The sequence below is a fragment of the Sus scrofa genome, chromosome 10 (assembly GCF_054392235.1).
Source record: "Sus scrofa isolate SSC_HxYL_T2T_F1_AM1 chromosome 10, Sscrofa_HxYL_maternal_Yorkshire_Landrace_v2.0, whole genome shotgun sequence".
Lineage (NCBI taxonomy): Eukaryota > Metazoa > Chordata > Mammalia > Artiodactyla > Suidae > Sus > Sus scrofa.
Window position 1 is genome coordinate 51,656,883 of NC_139392.1, and position 1,027 is coordinate 51,657,909.

General features: G+C 38.3%; 1 non-coding gene across 1 annotated transcript; it reads right to left on the reverse strand.

Moving 5' to 3' along the window:
* Positions 1-347: 347 nt before the first annotated feature.
* On the reverse strand, positions 348-454 carry LOC146399422 (U6 spliceosomal RNA). The gene has a single exon (XR_014818471.1). It is a non-coding gene; the product is annotated as a U6 spliceosomal RNA (small nuclear RNA).
* Positions 455-1,027: the final 573 nt, after the last annotated feature.

A 1,027-nucleotide genomic window follows, 5' to 3' on the forward strand; every position in this document is an offset into this window, starting at 1 on the left:
TGTAAATAAAATATTTGGTGTCTATTAACCTCAAGCTCCCAGTCCATCCTACTCCCTTCCCCCTCTCTCTTGGCTATCTCAAGTCTGCTCTGTATGTCTGTGAGTCTGTTTCTGTTCCGTAGATAGATTATCTGTGCCATCTTTTAGATTTCACATATAAGTGATATCATATGGAATTTGTCTTTCTCATTCTGACTTACGTCACTTAGTATGATAATAATCTCTAGTTGCATCCATGTTGCCATACCTCTTTTTTTATTGTGTTCAAGCGTACATAACAAAATTTACCATTTCAATGATTTTGAGTCTACAGTTCAGTAACATTAAACACTTTTGCATTACTGTGCAAAAATATGGAACACTTCACAAATTTGCATGTCATCCTTGCACAGGGGCCATGCAAATCCTCTCCATATTGTTCCACTTTTAGTCTATGTGCTGCTGATGTGAGCACCTTTCCCCTTTGGGCTATAAAGTCAGACTCATCCTGTGGACCTCAGCTTAAAAGTCATTTATTCAGGGAAGCCTTCTGACACCAGGCCTATCAAAGTCACATATCCTCTTGGTTGCACAATACACAGTATGAGTTATATGTTTGTTTCATTGGTGTCTGCTCTCTCTCACTAGACTGTGAGCTCCTTGAAGGCAGCACTCAAGGTCAAGAGGAGTATTAGGCACACATTAGGAGCTCAGTGCATCCTAGTTAAATGGATGAACAAAGACATGCGATTCTACCTCCAGTGAAGACCACCTTTGACGTTATAGAAAACAATGTAGTTTGGCATTATCTTGAACTCTATTCCGGAGCAGGGTCTTGACTTTCCCTTTGGAAAACTAAAATCAATCATGAAGGGTGTTTTTTCCCTTTTCTCAAATAGAAGAATTATTAATTCAGATGTTATCTCTAAAGAAAAAGAGGAAAACACCTGATGGTCTTTAAATAGTGGGTTTTCCTTTTACTCTATTAATCAAGGTTTCAAAACTGTTGAATCTAGACCGTAGACTGCTGAATCAGTTTGTAATTTTC